The sequence below is a fragment of the Dreissena polymorpha genome, chromosome 2, assembly GCF_020536995.1.
Source record: "Dreissena polymorpha isolate Duluth1 chromosome 2, UMN_Dpol_1.0, whole genome shotgun sequence".
NCBI classification, from domain to species: Eukaryota; Metazoa; Mollusca; class Bivalvia; order Myida; family Dreissenidae; genus Dreissena; species Dreissena polymorpha.
Genome location: NC_068356.1, coordinates 153,301,137 through 153,322,550, shown reverse-complemented (window position 1 = coordinate 153,322,550; position 21,414 = coordinate 153,301,137). Strand labels below are relative to the sequence as shown.

At 34.8% G+C, this 21,414-nt stretch overlaps 1 long non-coding RNA gene across 1 annotated transcript; it reads right to left on the bottom strand.

The window, feature by feature from the left end:
- Positions 1 to 1,275: 1,275 nt before the first annotated feature.
- On the bottom strand, positions 1,276 to 12,530 carry LOC127870487 (uncharacterized). Its single transcript, XR_008044845.1, has 5 exons — positions 12,439 to 12,530; positions 8,222 to 8,319; positions 6,162 to 6,251; positions 4,627 to 4,705; positions 1,276 to 3,636 (listed from the first exon to the last, which is right to left on the bottom strand). It is a non-coding gene; the product is annotated as an uncharacterized LOC127870487 (long non-coding RNA).
- Between the last annotated feature and the right edge of the window lie 8,884 nt (positions 12,531 to 21,414).

The window sequence follows — 21,414 nt, the reverse complement described above, 5'->3', positions numbered from 1 at the left end:
AACTTGTCAACGAATTGACAGTTTGGCTTGATTCTTTGCATGTTCATTTGCCTTGTACAGTAGATGACCCCTGTTGAAATCTGGGTCACTAGGTCAAAGGTCGAGGTCACTGTCACAATAAATGTGAAAATCGTTTCCGATCAATAAATCGTCAACGAATTAACCGATTTGATTGATATTTTAAATGTGCATTGGCCTTAGACAGTAGATGAACCCTATTGAAATAAGGGTCACTAGGTCAAAGGTCGAGGTCACTGTCACAATAAGTGTCAAAATCGTTTTCGATCAATAACTCGTCAACAAATTTACCGATTGGCTTGATACTCCACATGTGCATTAGCCTTCGACACTAGATGACCTAATGAAATTGGGGTCACCAGTTCAGAAGTCAAGGTCACTTTGACATTTAGTTTTAAATTTGTTTCCATTCGGTATGTCATCAAAGGATTGAGTGATGGGTGTCAAGGCCCTGTTTAGTGGGGCTTCTGTCTCCATTCGCGGAAATCTTGTTACTTTCGGGGTTTGCCACATATTTAAGTTCACAATTCAGAAAATTAAGAATAACACAAGAGAGCAAAGTTTACTACATATATACAGTGGAAACCCTCTAAACCGGATCCTCTCTATACCGGAATCCTCTGACCAGGGGTGTCAATTGGCCTAAATCTTAAATCCTGAAAATCACCCTAGAATTTGGGGGACAGAGTCAAAAGAGTTTTAATTATTAATTAAATTATCTTTACTTTGTAAACAAAATGCCAAAGGTCAATAATTTGTGTTGAAGATGACATTTTGTGACAAGAATGCTTAAAATAACCAAAAGAATCCTCTGTTTTATATCAATATCAAAAATTTTCCTTGAGGGCTTAAATCCTGAATTCAGGAATAATCCTGAAAATTGACACCTCTGCTCTCTATACCGGAATCCTCTCTAAACCGGACAAATTATCCGGTCCCATTTTTTTTCGCTATAAAACCATGCGTAAAATATCTCCTCAAGACCGGAATCCCCTCACTTCCGAATACCGGTCATTCTTTTGATCAATATTGGGTCATTCCATACGTAATTGTACCTCTCTTACATGGCTTCCAGTACTTCCGGTCAAGATGGTCGACATTTTTTTCTCTGCTGTGAAAAAAATTAAATTAAAAACATATACAACCAAGACAAACGTTTTATAATATTTTAATAGCAATAAATAAGATGTGCAACAAAGGATCATTCAAGCAATAAAAACTTGTACAATAACAGTGAGTATGACGTGTTTGTGACAGAACACCAGTTTAACGTTCTAGCAAACAAAGGAATGGCCGACTCAAGAAAACGGGCACGAGTAAACACGGGCAGTCAAAGTACTCAAGGTGAGAAGCATTCAATATCACAACATGAATATGGAAGCCTAAATACTGATGATAAACTGTGTGTAATGTTTGCACGGATGAGCAGTATTGAACAGAAAGTTGATGACTGTCTGAGCTTACACAACCAAGTAAAATCTATAGAAAATTCAGTATACCAACATGATGTGAGACCGAATATAAGTCAATTGATTTAGAAGCAAGAAGCCGGAGAAATAACCTAATTATAGGTGGCATAGATGAAATGAAAGGTGAAGACTGCCATTCTTTAATTGCCAGGTTCCTGAAAGACAAACTCCAAATTGACCCATGCCCTGCAATCCCTAGAGCACACAGGCTAGGTAGATTCCGCTCAAATTCTACAAGAGCTATCATTGTTTATTTCCTTGACTTTAGAGACACAGAGCTTATATTGGCAAATGCAAATAAATTAAGAAATACAAATTTTCACATAAATAGAGACTTCCCAAAAGAGATTGTAAATGCTCGCAAAACTCTGTGGCCAGAGCTCAAAAGACTCCGTGGTATGCATCCAAAGAGCAAAATAAGCATTGTCTTCCCAGCAAAGATAGTGGCAGATGGTCGTGTCGTGGCAGACATGTTCCCTGATTGGAGCCAAGTCCTAAATGGCGACAGAATCACGACCAATGCCCACCATTCTCCAAACGGCAGCTATAGTCACCAATCACTTAGTTTGAAACCCCACCGATACGAAGTTTACAAATCCGTTTATGGCGTTGAGACGTCCATTCCACATGCCACGCAGCACAACTATTCTCCAAACAGCAACTATAGTCCAAAATCACTTAGTTCAAAATCCCGACAATTTGAAGGGAACCATAAGTCCGCTTCTGGCGATGAGGTGCCCACTCCACAAGTCACGCAGCACAGTCAAATCCACAATACACAGTCCATAGAGCACTATGAAGGAGCCCCAAATCCAATAGAGCTGCAACGATTCGATCCGATTCATCGAAAATCGATTCGAAATGCTTCGATTCGATTACGATACCAAACCTTCCAAATTCGAATCGATTCTTTAACATATATACATATATATACATAGATACGTAAAGCACGATGTATTCTGACTATTGATACGGGAAGGTGAAGGTTTTATCTTTACCTGTAATTACGATCCGCGCGATTGGTTGATTATTACTTTAGTCATCCAATCAATAAGCGCGTTACGGTCTACTTTCGGAAAAAGCGTCAAAATGGCTGAACAAGTTGTTGCCGACAAATTGAAATTATCAGATGCGCCTAAGAAGCTAATATCAAAAGTGTGGCAGTATTTTGGGTTTCGGGATGGTAGCCCTACCGATAAAGCAAAGTGTAAACTGTGCTTCACGGATGTTGCGTACGCAAAGTCCGACTCAACAACTAATCTAATGCAACATGTCAAACGCAAACATAACGTTGATTTAGCAAGACTAAGAGGTCGCACAAGTGCAACTACTGAAGTCGCGAGCCAGAACAGTAGTTCTATTTCTGTTGGAATTTTGTTAAGTTTATTAGAGAATGAGATTTGTCCTACAAGTAACAGGTTATGCTGTCATGTCACAATGGTAGACATGCTTATAGCGGTTTTGGGTAAAAGTATAATAGTGATAGTACTACCATTCAACTGATTCCAGATTAGTTCTTATGATTATTTATTTATTTGTTATATTATTGTGTAATCAACACAATCTTCTAGTCAGAAGTTTTTATATTAAAATTCCTAATTTGCTTTTCTTTTGTATGTGTTTTATTGAAATCACATTTGAACAGAAATTTTAATGTTGAGGCATAAGAGTGAATACTAGTATATGATAAAACTAGGTTTGAAGATGAATCGAATCGAAAAAATCGGTATCGGAGTGTCTGAAATCGAAATCGAATCGAGCTGTTGGTGAATCGTTGCAGCTCTAAAATCCAACAGTCCAGGAAACCCACACCAACAAAATAACCTCCTCGTCAAATGGACATACACACATTTCCAGGCGTCCTCAATCTGAATCTCCTGCTCCAGCAAGAAGACGCACACAAGCCCCGATAAACCAAAGATCGTCTGCCTCGGGGGAATCCGCTTTCCAGCGCCCATGGACATCAAAGTCAACAAACACCCAAACAAACACTGATCGATCTGCAGCAGGTGTTAATTCCAGAACTCTCCAAACTGCTCACACAAACACTAATGAAAACGATGTTCATTTGGATCCCCTGAACACGAGCTTTGCAAATCCCTCGAACTCTCACAAATAGGCCCAAGGGGGGAGAGGCGCTCTGCGTAACCTGAAATCAGAAACAAACTTAAAATTATGTTGTCTGAATGTAAGTGGCCTAAAAAAACGTTTAAATTACCCTGAATTTATTGACTTTGTAAATATGTATGACTTGTTTTGCATTTCAGAAACACATCTTGATGAATATGACATTGTTGATCTTAATGGCTTCCATTAAATATCCAAACACAGGATGCAAAATTATAGAAGAAAATCAGGAGACATTGGTATATATATAAAAGACAATATTAGCCAATATGTTCACGCTGTCCCAAATAACTCGCAATACATACTCTTGGTGTCTATATTCAAAAGCTTATTCAATCTAGATGAAGATATCTTACTAGGTGCATTGTATTTGCCACCAGAAAATTCAAGGTTTTTTAATGAAGACTTGTTTAACGTTTTGGAAAATGAAATCAATGACAAATGCAGTAACTTTAAATATGTGTGCATAGCTGGCGATACAAATGCTCGAACAGGTTCAATGAAGGATTTTATATGCTCTGACCCACACCTTAACAACCTGTTTGATATTGACGAAGGAATTCAACAACAACTTGATAAATGTGTTATCCTTGAAAATCTTTCAATTCCACTCACAATGGTTTCCCTAGACAATAAAACAAATATGCATGGGTTCCGAATGCTCGATATCTGTAAAAACTGTAACATTTTTTTCCTCAATGGTAGACTATACACAGATAAAAATTCAGGTGCCCTCACTTTTCGAGATAAGTCTGTCATTGATTATGTCATTGCAACAGCCGATTGCTTCACAAACATTACCTCATTTGAGATTATTGAAACAGATCCCTTATTCTCTGATGGACACAGCGCTCTTACATGGACCTTTAGAATATTGAACAACCAAATGCCAAAACAAGACACTTAATCAACCTTTCATCATCCTGCCTGGAAACAAGGTATGGAAAACAATTTTAAGCAAAACATAAATATGGCAGACATAAACAATCTAATATCACAACTTAACACCTACCCTCAATCCAAGGAAACAGTTGAATTTATAACCAGCGAACTACAGTCCATTTTTCACAACACAGCACTTCAAACGTTCCCTGAAAAATTAAGAAACAAGCATATAGTAAATAGGCCAAACAACAAACCCTGGTTCGGACCAAAATGTTTTTAAGCAAGACAAAACTACCATAATGCTAAAGACGAATATACAAAAAATAAAAATAATGAGAACAAATTAAGATTAAAAAATGCAAGTAAGCAATACAAAAGAACAATGAATATATTCATTAATAAACATAATGAAAACACTTCTTCCAAACTTAGATCATTAAATGAAACAAACCCAAAAAAATACTGGAAATTTTTGAACTCATTGAAACCTAAAACCAAATTAAATAAGGCACCCTCCATTGATGAATTCTACGAGCACTTCAAGATCATAAATACAAATACAATTGATGATGACCGTTTCGAAAATGATATTCACACCACAAATGACTCAAATATGTACCTAAACGCGCCACTCACTGAACATGAAATAATTAAATGCATAAATAACCTAAAAAACTCTAAAGCCTCAAGCCCTTCAGATAACATTCTTAATGAATATATTAAATCAACCAAAGAAATCCTAATACCCCTTTATTGCAAACTGTTTAACTGTATTATTGATACTGGAATTATTCCCCAAACATGGCTCCCAATTTTCAAAAACAAAGGTGACTCTAAAGATCCCAATCGACCAATAACAATATTAAGCTGTCTTGGAAAACTGTTCACCTCTGTACTAAATCAAAGATTAACTCAATTCTTGGAAAACAACATTCTTCTAGATGAAAACCAAGCAGGATTCAGAAAAGGTTATTCTTGCAGCGACCATATTTTTACACTACACTCTTTAAGAAATACTAAAAAAACGGAAACAAAAACTCTATTGTGCATTTATTGATTTCTCGCAGGCGTTCGATAAGGTATGGAGAGTAGGCCTCTGGCACAAGCTTCTAAAAACCTCAATAAACGGTAAATTTTTTAACATCATTTTTAGCATGTATAGTAATATTAAATCCTGTATCTCACACAATGGCACTGTCTCTCCTACATTTATTTCAAAAATTGGAGTCAGACAAGGAGAAAACCTTTCCCCACTTCTGTTTTCTTTGTTCCTGAATGATATGCAATCATCTTTAAATCTGAATGGTTCTGTCGGTGTAGAGTTAAACGACCCCTTAGACCTAACATTGTGGCTTAAACTCCTTATTTTACTCTATGCTGATGACACTATATTACTTTCCGATTGCCAAAATGACTTCCAGAATAGCCTCAACACCTTCCATGAATATTGCAACAACTGGCACCTTAATATTAATTATAACAAAACTAAAATAATAATATTCGGAGCAAGACAATTACAAAACTTCAATTTTTACATTGGTAATACACATATTGAGATAACAGACAACTATCATTATCTTGGTCTCACTTTCTCAAGCAATGGATCATTTCTTAAAGCACGCAAACATATAGCAGAACAAGCAACCAAAGCCATACACTTACTTTTCACAAGGGCAAACAATACCAGCCTCCCAATCGACCTCATTATAAAGCTCTTTGACCACACTGTGCTCCGTATTCTGACCTATGGATCTGAAATATTTGGATACGATAACATTGATATACTAGAAAGAATCCACAATAAATTTTTAAGAAAAATCACACATGCTAAAACTTCAACACCCATATCTTTCTTACACGGAGAGCTTGGAAGGTACCCAATATCAATTACAATTCAAGCAAAAATGATATCTTTCTGGACTAGAATACTAAACGGGAAACAAAATAAGTTTGCAGCGCAGATATATAACTATAGGAGGTTTTTGTGTGACGTCACAAGAGGGGTTTTCCGTTACTAAAAATAGATTGGCCGTCAACTTCTCGATCGCGGCATATTACATTGTACCAGAGTAAAGGTCGTCGGAAGACTTATTACTTACAATTTCACAAAACAAAACAATAAATACCAGTATTCTTTTTTAAGTAAGACTTTAATAAATGATATTTCAAAAATTATAAAACATATAATAATTTGAATATTATTATAAGTGGTGTGGATGCGAAAGTGTTATTTTTCATCAGAGATTGAAATTTAGTGTAAGGGGTGTATTGAATCAGTTATAAAACAAAGCCCTTAAATAGCTCAATACATTTTATTTTTCAATCTTGAAATGTAGTTTTAATTTCCTTTACATTGAATGAATTTTCGTCGAATGAAAATATTAATAATTTAAGCATTCCAAAATTACACCTGCATATTTTGAAAATTTAACTGTCTTTGCATGAACGTGTATATTGAAAACTCTTCTCTAGCGATCATGAGCGATACAAATCTAGCATTTTATGATACCATAAATCTACACATTTAATTTATTTTACGCAAGTATTTTATATCCGTGACCGTATATAATGACCAAACGCGATTGCTGGTTTTCATGATGATGTTTCGAATACTGCAGTAACACACGATCTTTACACATTATAGCAGAGTTTACATTTGCAGGTACCAGTTAAATACGTTAATTGTGTAGCAGTAAATTTGAAAAATATTTTAAATGTATAGTGATTAAACACTTTATTGTTATGTTTAAACTGGCTAATATATATATATATATATATATACTTAATAGTTCCTAGCTGTTAATCCATTTCGGACAAATGTCTATTTTTTAAATATGTTATATATTTTATTAAAGCAACTGTTAAGTTTTTGACTTAATATGCTAAGAGATGACATGGTGGTATCATAAATTGTGTTTAATGACCAGACACATGTTGTTTATGAACAGCCTCCATACAGAGTCATACAAGTATAGGTCCCTGGGTTTATTACACACAGTTTTCTTAGTAAATGTCTGGACAGTATCCGATCATATCGAGATAATCGGTTTGTGATAAACAAGGGGGCAATTAAACACTGGGTTAAAAATGCTGAAACAAAGAGTGTCAAAACTGGTGTGAACAATTAAATAAAGCATTTACATTTATCAAGAGGATTTAGTTAATCTGTAACAACGTAAGTTTTTACAGACAAATAGGTTCAAATCAGTTTCTATATGTTGATTACATAAATTCAATTAATTTGTTGTTTGTTTTCGTCCTTATTTGTGTTCGTTCATTGGATTCAATTTAATCTGAAAGAATTTCAAGTTCTGAGTATTTTTTGTTCTTCAAAAGGGTCGCGAATATGATTGTAATCTTATCACGATGCGGTTCATCACATGCAAACAATAGCAGAATGGCCGCAGTCTTGACGGCCAAAATTTGAGCATGCGCAAACGTGACGTCATTATCGGAATCCCCCAAACCTCCTATATGATGATTCTCCCTGACAATAACTTCAAATGGATAAATAAAATAAAAGAAATTCTCAATTCAACAGGTTTTATAGACTTATGGCACAACCAACACCAATTGAATACTACTATAAAAACAAATAAAATCATTAAAAACAAATTAATAGAGCAATATAAAGCTACATGGCAAAACAGTCTCACTACCTCAAACAAAACCAGAACATATAGAATATCCAAAGAGAACATTGAACTGGAAAAATACCTTACACTTTTGCCTCAGCGGGAGCGAAGTAGCCTGTTCAAAATCAGAACAGCTAACCATAACCTCCCAGTCGAAACAGGTAGATACGATGGCACCCCATACGCTGAAAGAAAATGCACAAAATGTACAAATGACCAGGTTGGAAGTGAAGAACACTACATTTTATTTTGTCCCTACCTTCAAACACAAAGAGAACAGTATTTAAGTGTATTCAACACACCAATTTCAAACCTTACTCTTAAAACAGTTCTATCAACAACTTCAACAACACAACTTAAAGAAGTGTGCAAATTCTTAAACATACTCCTTCAAAGTTTTAAACAACAGTAATGTCACACCACTCCACTACCATTTCATCCCATTACTATCATACGGGAGCTAGTCAAACGGCCCCAGTCAAAACGGCCCCTAGGCAAAATGACAGAAAAATTGGTCAAAACAGCCCCAAATTTGGTCAAAACGGCCCCACTTTGGTCAAAACGGCCCCAATGACAGTTTTTAAGTTGGTCAAAACGGCCCCACATTTGGTCAAAACGGCCCCGCATTTAGTCAAAACGGCCCCACATTTAGTCAAAACGGCCTCACATTTAGTCAAAACGGCCCCACAGATAGTCAAACGAAATCGAAAATCAGAAGAAAAAATATATATGAAATCTACTTCTGTTATTTTCTTAGTTAAGTCTGCAATAACAACTTTATAAAGGATGTAGTTTATTTTACGTACATACAAACTTATCATACAAATATTGATTGTGCCTTATTATATAATAATTCTAAATTGCTTAAATATCTCACAAATAACTGATTGCGTCGGTTCTTAATTGAAAATAATTTGTTTGCCGGCGAGAATGAGCGTAAGTTAATTATGACATAAATGGATCTTTGGGAAATTAGTCTATTTGTAAATATACTATAATTATATCACAGTTTTATCACAATCAAAAGGTTATTGATCACTTGTGATCCTATTTGAAGTCGTAATTAAAGTTAACTAAAAAGGAATTAAAGGTGCTTTAGATGTATTGTTTAAAGCAAACTGTTGAGCATAATCTGCATAAGTGTTAATAATATTCTTTCAATCAATTATTTCCCTATCATATAAATATCGGCGAAAGAGCATGTAGTTCATTATTATAATCTATTTGTTTCTATACGGATATATTTGATTGTATAATTGTGCAATGGAGGATAAGTGTATTGAGTGTGATTTATCAGTTCGACCGCGTCAACAGGGAATTTCATGCGACCTTTGTGAGAGATGGAAACACCGAACATGCAATTCAGGTAAGCGAATATCAATTATATCAGTTGATTTTTAGATCTATGTATATTGAGCGTAATTAATAACAAATAATATTCATTTATTACGACGTTCATTTGACAATATTTAATTAAAGTATTCTGTAGTAAATGTATTCTTGATGCGGTAATATGTATCTACGTTTTCCATAAAGGGTGCTTAATGAAAAACATTTACATATTGATTATAACTTTTTTTGCCAAAATTTACAAATACTTTTAAACGAGACTTTAAATAATGGACGGTTTATGTATTATTAAAAAAAATGTTAATATGTTTTCGTATATCTTTGTAAATTGTGCATATTAATAAGAAATGATATTCACTTTCTACGACATTCAGCTTACAGAGTTTAAAATGTCCAGATAGTGTTCTGTATTAAACGTATTCTTGATGCGGCAATATGTATCTAGTCTTGACGAATTAATTATTTCATTGTATCAGTATTGTTTGTAATAATAAAATATATTTAAATATATTGTACCTTTAACTGGTAAGGGGTAACGGAAAGTAGCACCGGATTCGAATTCAGCGAGACCAAATGATATAGATTTAAAGTCTTATTGTTCTTTTTCGACGGCATTTAAGGTCTCCGTAGCGAGTATTTTGACGTTTTCCATGAAGGGTGCTTAATGAAAAACATTTACTTAAGAGAAAGACTCATTTGTGCATGATATTATTTTTAACAAATATTTAAATATGTGCAATTTTCGTATGACAGATAAGAGTTACCGTCCTAATTCGCCATATAATGTGTACACATTTTTTTCCTGAATCTTTTCCCAAGATTTTAAGATTTCAGCAGAATAGTGACATGTCATTTATTTTATGAACAGGTGTTTCCCAGGCCGAATACAAACGAGCATGTAAGGGAGAGCCGTTGCACTTCATATGCAGAGACTGTTTCACACCTGTACACCAGTCGACAGCATTACAGATAGGTTATCATTTTAATTAAAGTGGTTGAAATCATGTTCTTCCAATTATTATTATGTGGAGATTATGTGAAATTTCAAACGCTGTAGTAATATAGTTCGCGTCCGATAAAATGAATGATACGCTTATTATACAGATGCTCTGCCTGCCGCTACTACCAGCGGAAAACATTCGTCCGACATTCGACATGATGAGCGGACTGAACACGGCGCCGCACATCACCCCATTGTTAGAGTACATGTCCAACACATGGATAAACTCAACGGTGTGGCCAGTCGAGTCCTGGTCCGTATATGGACAGACGGTGCGAACCAACAATGACGTGGAAGGTAATTTTTTTCTTTATTTTACATATTATTATTAAAAATAATAATAATAATAATAATAATAATAATATTATTATTATTATTATCATTATTAATATTATTATTATTATTATTATTATTATTATCATCATTATTATTATTATAATTATAAGTATGATTACGTATGGACACATTATGCTCATAATCTCATTAACTGTTATATATTTTTAGGTTGGCACAGACGCCTGAATCGTCGGACTGGCTGCGCTCCATCACTCTATACCCTCATCCGAACCATCCACGAAGAGGAGATGGAAGTAGAGAGCATGATTGCGCTTGTCAATGAGCAGCAGCTGCAGAGGATCCAGCGGAAAGCCAGTCGGTCGATTCAGGCCAAGTTGTTTGCTGCTTGGAAGAGTAAGTAGAAGATATCAAAATAAAATGTTCTTGATGTATTTTTTTTTAAGTTTGGTACACTTAAAAGTATTTCAATTAGCGTAATTTCGTTCTTTAAAAAAAATTCTTATATCTTTGTAACTAATTCTTTCAAGTATGGTTTAACAAAATGTATCATGGTTTTAATTTTGTTATTTCAGATACAGGGCCGGGACGCTGTCCACGAGTGGCCTCTTGAAGAGATGCAGTACATTCTACAGACCAGTGGTACACAAGAGACTAGAGGAAGTTGAACTGAATGAGTGATGGACTTATTCATGTCTGAAATCAATCAAGATATTGATTAAGCTGGGCGTTTGTGCGATTGTTTTACAGTGTTGCTAGTGTGAAACATTTTCGTTATTTCTTGTCAATAATTATGTTCGACAACTGTTAGAATATTGCTAGTGTGAAACATTTTCGTTATTTCTTGTCAATAATTATGTTCGACAACGGTTAGAATATAAGTGATACGAATAGAACATTGTTTTCACAGAAATCATACTTATATATCTCTTTTTTTCTTTCTTGTCAATTATAATGTTTGACAACTATTAGAAACTATTTGATAATTATTATGTTTTACTATAAAAAATACTAATATTCTTACTCATAAATATCTTTTTTGTCAATTGTTATGTTAGAATGTACTTGATACAAATAGAATTAACTCATTTTTTCAAAGAAATCTTACTTATATATCTCATTTTTCATTCTATCTTGACAATTATTATAAACTATTTGATATTGCTTATTTTTAACAACAATTGTTATGTTTGATTATTCAACATGCATATCTTCAAATAAATACTATATTGAACAAAGTTCTTTGTTACACAATGGGGCCGTTTTGACCAACTTAAAAACTGTCTTTGGGGCCGTTTTGACAAAAGTGGGGCCGTTTTGACTATTTTTGACTAGGGGCCGTTTTGACTGGGGCCGTTTTGACTGTAAACCCTATCATACATGTATTCTTGTCGCATTATATGTCCAACCCAATGCCTCCTGATCTTCCCAAGTTGACAAATGACAACCATAATCAATGTATTATATGTTTATTGTTGTTCCGTATTGCTTCTCCAGTAACGGATTCTTTATCGTTTATTTATTTCATTGTTTTATGTCAACTTCAAGGGAGATAATTTCTTTTTCTGCTTAACAAAGACAGTTAAATAGTCGAGTATTAAATGATACCGTACACCAATTTACTTACTAAGCTTATTTAATAAATAAATTACCTGCTTACCTGGCGCTTTAACGGTACGTTCCATCCTTTAGCTTAATTTTTATCCGATAATTGCTGTCACGAGTTCGTCTTTAGGTGTTCTTTTTTTGCACTCGTTACTCTAAAGCGCGAACGAACAAATCAATTATTCCCGGAACGGGCTAAACGCTACTATACTGCATTTCTATGTTTATGTTTTTGCGGCTGTATCTAAGTTATCCTGTTTTTCTTATAATCAAACTGTATGTTTGCCAACATCGGATAAAGATGTACATAATACAAATAGCTAATGTAAATAAAATGAAAGCTATCCATAAATGTCGGTGTTAATTGCTACTCACAGCAAATGTTATTTTGCTAATATGCCTCCCGACAATATACAGTATAAAATCTGTGTTGTATTGCATTGCTCTTTGTATGTTAATTGTTTATTATGTATAGTGTACATATTATTCAAATATCGCAACTGTGGACTTTTCTCTCTCTCTCGAAAAATAAACTCAGGTTACACCTGACTACGACTACTAGTGATTGACATTGAATTAAATCTACTTATAAAGCCCATTACCTAAAAAAGACTTCCCATTTTCTGTTTTCATCATTGTCTGCCGGATATGTCATCTCGATATATAACTATTGTGTATATACATGTAAAGACATATCCACTCCCCCCCTCCTAACGAACTAGTTAAAAATGATTGTGTTTGAACACTCCATTTAATAGTTTCCCTTTGTATTGTGTATTATAGTATTGTATTATATGTTTACATTATGCATGCTATAGCTGATCAACTTGAACCGGATAATATTGTTAAAACCTGTTTTTGTCATGTTGCCCTTATTGTATACCTTGTATACTTGGGTGAAAATAAAGAGTTGTTCTGTTCTGTTCTGTTCTCTTAACCGCTCAGGGCCGGTTTATTGCACCTTAGACCCAGTGTCAAAAAATTGTGAATAGCGGATTAAAGACGCGTGAAATTAATGAAGGTGGTCGAAAAAATTACAAACTGTAAAAATCGCAAAACAATTTAAAGGTTCTTGTCATGTGATGTACATATGGATCAATAGAGGTGATAATACTGATTATAATTACTGTTAACAAACATAGAGTTCTTTCTTTAGTGTGTTTTGTTTTTGATGTAGGAAACCGTGCTAAATGTTAATAATCGTTAATGCTATTTAATATTGTGTTGTTTATTACAATTGCTAATTTAGTGTCATATAAAATGGTGATTTGCAGAGTTATTGAAGCAGTTGCATTAAGATATTCATTAAGATTTTCAAATTGGTAATTAAGATAACAAAGAATAAAAATGTCCGAACTTCCTTCCACATTAAGCTTTGTCATTGACTTTCTGAAAGTTAGATAGTCAACGTCCTCTCTAAACCGGAACCCTTTCTTAACCGGAATTTCCTCTCTGTCCCGAGGTTGTCCGGTTTAGAGGGGTTCCACTGTACAATTTGTAAACAGTTGCGATATTAAGTGATCAATCGCAATGTTCATGTCAAATATGACAGATGTATTGATATATGTATCTTCAAATTAGCTTTGATATATCGGCAATATACAATTATTCGATAGTTCTGGTGTTAAAATGGCTGTGTAGTATTACATACCCATTATTGCAGTGCAAATCGTCAACCTTGCTTTCATTTCAATATAAAGTGCTTTCCAGTTGTATATAAATAACACCCCGATTTAACAACTGTCAATAAAACAATGGCCACCATGATGCTGTGATAGTCACGTGATAAACACCAGTGCACTCGTCGGTCGCTATGGAGATATTGGCAATTGACAATTTACTTAACACGATAGCAGTTTTTTTGTTTAGTTAACACACATGCTAATTGGTAGCCGACTGCTTTCGTTATGCATTTAACAGTTTGTCGAAATTGTAAGAAGTTTCCCTTTTATTTTAGTGGCTATCGATTAAGGTACTAATTGCCGAAAAATGTCCTAGAAAAGTTTGGGGCTTACATCAACTCATTAAGGAAATTTACGGTTTCGTTTCAATTACTGTGCCAATTGCACACATACATTTTGATATTCATTCCTTTCTTAAATTTCTCCGTGATAAGACGTGCCTAAATTATAGAAAAGCAAATGGTCAGTTAAATTTAACCATTATGGCATCCAAGCATAAGTTCTTGACGTTGGATGAACGCGTTAAGGTGGTTATTGTGTTTTGTTGTTACTACTGGTGTGTTGATTATCTGTCTGATATCTTATTCTTTTATGTTTGGAAATTGAAAAAATACATGTAAATATAAAAACAAAACTGTGTTTTCAATCCTTTATTACATTATACATGCATTAGTATCCCCCTATTTAAACAATAGAGCACATACGTAGATAAAGTACCTGGTAAAAGCCTACTAGCATATTTTGCAAAGTTTCAATTGACCCTACTAATAAAGACCACATGTGAATAAAGACCACAACGACCAAATCCCTTGAGTGGTCTTTATTGGCAGGTTGGACTGTATATTTTGTTAACACATGCAGCGCTTCCATTTTTAATTTGATTATGAAGCGTGTTTAACGATCAAAAGTTATTTTCAACTTGACTAGCATTTAATCTGTATAAAAAAGAAATTAAATCTATATATTTTATCTGCCTAATAAATTCAGAGACATTCAGGTCGGAAGTTATTCACATACAATAAGGCACGCCGATAAGAGGACATTACGGCGCCTTTTTAAGTTCGTGGAATCGGACATAAAATTATCTGCAATTCAACTTAAGACTAGATTCCGCGCATAGAGCTCTATACGTTGGAGTGTATGGGCAATCACAGATCTGCTGGTACTCCTTCACAACGGCCACTGCTATCGAAGTTTTGACGTTTTATTTGTAATCAAAACTCTTCTTAATTTAAGTTTCTTCTGAATTTTCATCCTTTCACTAGTCCTCTTATTGAGGGTTGAGCGTTCAAATCGTTTCCTTATCAAATTATATTTTTCTATTAGAGAATTATATAATATATACTGACATAGGGTTTTACAGGATGATGGTAGGTTTGTGATTGTTCCCTCACTATAAAATCGAAAGACCTTAAAAATATATTTTTTAGTTAGTTTGTTTAATGAAGAACCTTTTTCTAAGAGAAGATGAGGTCCATAAAATCATTGACCCAAGAGTTTTCTTGGTACATGTACCTCGTCTTGTTTAAGATGTTTCTCAACTGATGCATGTACGGTTTTATTTTAAAATCGTCCACTACAAAGTGCGGAAGTTCCCCACTTAGAAATACATTCTATAATCAGAACTTAAAAACTTAAAACATACTCCGTCTCGAAGAGACTGACCAAACGATCCAACGACCATGACCTACACATTGACAATAAAGAACGCCTTTGGTTTTAATTACGTATCATGGGCAGGCGCATTTGATCACTTGTGATTTTAATATATACATCAGAAAACCAAAGTGTAAGATCATATTGGATTTTTTTCCATGACATATTATTAATGAATATTTTATTTGCTTGAAACGTTGGGCATATTTTTATTAAGCTTGTTAAAAATAAAAAAGTTGCTTGAGAGACAACTTGTGCAAAACTTTGATTTTTATGATTGTTGTGATGATAATAATATTGATTGTATTGATTGAAATACCTCACGTGTTACATTTTAAGGTTACTCATTCTGTGACCATACTGTCCAATCCTAAGTTAGGCAATAAGAACAGCTGATCTTTATCTGATACATAATAACAAAAACAAATAAATCCGACGTACAAAGAGTCAGACTGCCCAACTTAGAATATCTTACTAATATCCGCCAATATGTATTAGATTCTGCTAATGAACTCTGCACACCCAAACTGGAAATGTGAAATGAACGGAAGAGCTTTATACCAGAGACATAACAGTGAACGCAGCTTATATTGCGTGTGTAATACAGTGGTATCACTGCATCAGTCACCAACATCATCAGCCAGGATCCACACATCAACAAGTGTTTCGACCCTTTAATCCTGGTACACTCTCCGGGTGGTGGGTCCGCAGTGGTGATCAGTCAACTACGTATTAGTGACTGGCTTCCAGCTCCTCTACTGTTTTCGAGACCATAGCCAACTGGATGCCCTTTCAGCTGTTCGCTCTAGTCTGCCCACATCAGTCCTTCTTTCATGGCCGTTGAGTCCCATAGGGCCCAGCATCTTCCATAGTGAATTGGCTGGGAAACCCCTTGCTCATATTTCAAGAGGAAACAGCCAGGTTCTCCATCCTTGTTGTCTGCATTGGTCCATGAGATCAGAGTACTTGGTTTTCTTCCTTTCATAGGCTTCTTCGCACCTTGTTTCCCATATGATTTTCAATTCAATCATCACCAGGTGCTTTGTAGTGTTGGACCAGATGACAATGTCGGGTCTGAGATTGGTTTGCATTACATCTGGAAAGACAAGCTTCTTCTGTAGGTCAACAGCCATATTCCAATTGTCAGCTTCGCCCAGTACTGACGATGTTGTTCTTTTGCCTTTAGTTGCTGGCTGGCCTGTTTTGACGAAGTGGATGGTTTTTGGCTGTGTCTGTTTTATATTCTTCATTCGCTGTTTTTCAAGAATGTCTGCCATATCTCGAAGTACTTGGTCATGGCGCCATCTATATATGCCTTGCGTGAGTGCTGTGCTGCATGACGATAGTATGTGCTCCATGCTTCCAGTTTTGTTTCACAGTTGACATGAGCGACTGTCTTGTATTCCCCATCTGTGTAGGTTAGCTGGTGCGGGTAGCAAATCGTATACCGATCGCAGAAAGAAACTGATTCGCAAAGGCTCATACTTCCAGATCTGGTCCCATGTCATCTTCCTTGGTGTGGTGCCCATTTTTTTCCATGCTCCCTGGGAACCCATGGCGACTGCACTAGTGGTTGTTCGAGCAATGTCCTTCTGCCTCAGTCTGCTTTCTGCCTCGGTCACTGCCTGGCAGGCTGATCACTTTCTTCCTGTTTGCAAGTCCATTTAAACAAAATATTATTTATAGTCATGTTAGTTTTTCTCAAGTGTCACTATTAGTGTCCCTATTTTATATATATCTTATATAGCGCGTAATAGCCATGGTCCAGGTTTTATGTTTCCATATTAGTCTGCACTATATAATCGTCGATAATCCAAATGATGCGGACATTCATCTTAATTCCTGAGCTGATAAGTTGTGAAAACAATCCGAAACCGAGTCAATGGTAATATCTAGAAAAAAAAACGCCTGACCCATTCCCACTTTCCCTCTCAACGACTGCCACATCAATGAGGTTTCGTTATAAAAAATAGGTCTGAACTTTTCTTACTCATGTTCCTCACATGACCTTATTGAATCAATTAAAAACACATTGATATCGCCTTAATTCTAAAGTCGCGAATGTCAAAAATTGCAAAAATGGCATATTTGGTATCATTTTGCCGGGCTTGACGAGCTCTACACGATGCAACAAACGGCATATGTGTACCTTTTTCTACTAAGGCACTATTGACCCCTCAACATTGGCGAAACGTGACAATTTGCTATTCATTTGTATTCTAAAGTCGCGAAGGTCTTTGTGTAGGATTCAGCCAATTATACGTCGCCTAAATTTGAAAGTCGCGAATGTCAAACATTGCACAAATCGACAGATTAACAAAAATTATAAATTAATATAACTTTTTTTTATTTTAAAAGCAATTGCCTTTAAATTTTGCAAATTGATTGATTGCACACATCTCAACCACCTGTCGAAATTTTATAAAGATATCTTGTTTTATAATACATGGTTTGTTATTTCAAAACTTTAGAAGCGATTTTCTCAAAATCACTTTTTTGGACTTTCGTGCATTTAGAATTAGTGCGACGAAAACATGATGCATAATAATCTTATTCGTCATTTTAAGTTTCCCTCGAAACCCCCGTCTATCTATATGCACCAAATTTATCAGACCAATGCTCCAATACACCTATATAGTCTGTGTTAATATAACTAAACAAGATCTTGGTAAACTTGACAATACCCAAAACAAGAAGCAGGTTTGATTAGTCGTAACGACACACATTAAAATCACTGCAAAATGTACATAGCGCAACGGCTTTAGAAACCTTAAAAATCGGAGAACAAAACGAAAGCTGACCAAATTCTACTTAAGTCATGCTCAACACCATATCAGTGAACAATGATCCGTTCGAGCGTGGGTGAATTAGCGGCTTATTGACCTTAATTCATTTGTTTTTCACTTGCCAAAGTTTTTGCAGAAAAATTTTCTGTTTCAAATTCTGTCTCGTTTACATTGCAACTTCTACTTATCGGAGCAAAAGACGGATAATAATATGCAAATTCCTTATGTTCCGAGCACGCTCAGTCTTTCGTCCGATATAGTAATATGTTTAAGGTTATAACATATCAAGAACATACGCTATTTCGCTAACAATGTTCTGGTCCGCAACTGCTTCTTGTCATTTGTGAACTTTTTTAGTTCTGAATTTCTGCTACTTTTATCGTCTTCTAACCTCGTTGAGCGTTTCATAAATTGAATCTGATGGATGTTAAGTTTGATCTACCTTATTCTGTAACTATTGACGTATAATAACGTATATCATGTTTCTAATCCTATATCGTATTTATCTTATATTAACGTTTCAAGTTTAAAATTGCTTTACATTGTATTAACACGTTCAGTAGTTAACAGAATATGAGCAGCAACTCCAAATTACAGATGAGCGAGAAAACAAAAGCCTCGAGCTAGTGTCTTACTTCCGTTAAATTCCACGTTTTATTATTCATGTTAAGCAATATAAGCAATTATGTTTGTATTGTACTGCGTGCATGTGTTTACGAATAAGTTAGTAAATATTGTTTAAAACAAAGAGTTTTCACGGACTTAAAAGACCCGTTTTTTTCGACTTTTTAAGTGACGCCCGGACGGGTAGAGTTCTCGTCTTTTCTGCTCAATTACCTCTTGTTCGCTGAAACCGTATTTTGTGCGTATCAGCAAAAATCCTTTCTTTAATGTCAACATTGAATAATAATAGTACTTACTATGTAAATTACACGTTGCTTTTAATATTTTTATATTTAACTGCCTAAGGGCATGTGCTTTCAGTTTTAGTAATATGGCCATGGGCGTGTTACGTGTTAAGTGTTTCCAATACAAATGCTTGTTCGCGAATGCTTATCGTAAAGTATACTTGCCTCAGTCAATTCATTTGTGGCCGAAATGTATTCAGCATTTCGATTTAACAGCAGGTATTTTTCGTACTTATCCAGTCAATATATAATACCGAGTGAACTAGTAATTTTAAATTGCAGGCTAAAACTGATTGTCTACTAGACATCGGTTATTTTAGGGAAGGTGTATTCTCCGGAACAGTCTTAATTATCATTTTAATTGGTTATTTTTTTTAACTGTTTGAAAAAGACCGGCTCATTATACACACATACATTATAGTACATATATATACACGTTCTTGGTTGTGAACCTCTTCTTTGAAATACCATAGAAATTTATAGTCGTCAAGCAAATCATGTTGTGTAACATTTTCACGTTAAATAAGTCGAATCTCTAACCTGAGATGTCTGAAATGAACATAACATTATAAAAGATTGCGAAGGTATGTGAATAAATGACAAGTTGCCATCAAGATTATTATTATTATAATAATAATAATAATTATTATTATTATTATTATTATTATTATTATTATTATTATTATTATTATTATTATTATTATTATTATTATTATTATTATTATTATAAAAGATACCATTATAGCATCAAAAGTGAAAGTACAAATAAGCCAAAAAATGTATTAAAAAAACGTTTATATTAAAGAAGACATATTTCCTTACGCCAGCCACCTCAACTTTTGTATCAAACGCGACATATTTAAAATTAAAGCTGTGTTATACCTTATTTGAATCCAGGTAGGGAAGAGTGATATTTTCATCAGCCCGTCTTCTCATGGTGGCCATACGTGCTAAGCTTTTTTAAATGTGCATAATAAACGGCATTGTTACAATCTGGACAAAGTGTTGTACGTTCATGTATTAACCTTGGACTTCTAATTGAGAACTAAACCTCTGCGGTATGACGCCGAGTGATAGACGTGACTTATTCAGCATGAAAACTGCCTTGATACATATTAATTAAGGAGCACGTAGCGGCATAAAGGTCATAACGAGTCTCAAGCGGAAAGAATTAAGAAGAGTTAATAGATTGTGGAATGCTTGTCTTTATAATGAGAACCTATGTTAATAGAGTGTGGCTCAAGCACGGTACTTACGCCGCAAATAGGAAGAGTTTATAGAAATATTATCCGTCACTTCATCAGTCAGTCTGTCCGTAACAATGTCTTGTTCACTTCTTATCCCATTTATCTTTCGTCGGATTGTCATGAAACTTACCTCGAATTACAAGGTCATTAAAACCATCTTCAGAAAGAATGAGTAAGTCACGTTGGTTGAAGATGTTTGTCATCAAATTTATTTGATCGTGTCCTGTCCACATACCCTATACATTTTGAAGACTTTTCATAACTAACGGCTAACTATTACACTATTACAGTATTTCAAACAATGTGCAGCAGGCATGAATAGGTCATGCCAGTTCAAGCTAATTGTCAAAAGTATAGTCAAAATGTGGGACTATTTTTGTGTCTGCCTAATATCTTTCACAAACTTTGAAAGGTATACGTGAACAATAGCTAATATAATTGAGATGAAAGTACGAAGGCATGATTCAGTCATTTTGGTTCAATCCATGTTTAGATTTCACGTTAAATATTTACAACTTCTCGATAATTTTTTCGTTTTATATCCATATGTTATATAATCTGTGAAAGATTTCTTGACATGTGGATAATGTTTTGCCGTTTAGACCATGTGCAAACGCATGTGTCATGCATGCCTTCTCAAAATCGGAATCACATGTGAATGTTTTTTAAGCTACCATGTTCGTGTTTGCTTCATATGACATACACACTTTTAAAAGCGAATTTCACTAAGAAGATGCCTAGACGGAGTAGGC